The following is a 318-nucleotide window of genomic DNA, read 5'->3' as shown; positions in this document are numbered from 1 at the left end:
AGGAGAAGGAGAAGGAGAAGGAGAAGGAGAAGGAGAAGGAGAAGGAGGAAGGAAGGAAGGAAAGAAAGAAAGAAAGAAAGAAAGAAAGAAAGAAAGAAAGGAAGAAAGAAGAAAGATAGTTTTTTGTTTGGTTGGCTTTGTTTTGTTTGTCAAATATCTAAATACTTTCCATATTTCTCAGATAATGACAGCATGCATTTCCACATGGAAAGACCCTGAGACTTTAAACTGAATTAAAAATAAAATAACAAAAAAACATCCATTTTATTGTTCTTGATTGTCCAGCTTTGGCTGTGTTTGAAAATTTTATTATGTTTC

Source organism: Grammomys surdaster, unplaced genomic scaffold, assembly GCF_004785775.1.
Source record: "Grammomys surdaster isolate TR1022 unplaced genomic scaffold, NIH_TR_1.0 126028, whole genome shotgun sequence".
Taxonomy (NCBI): Eukaryota; Metazoa; Chordata; class Mammalia; order Rodentia; family Muridae; genus Grammomys; species Grammomys surdaster.
Note: the sequence above shows the minus strand (reverse complement) of the source record.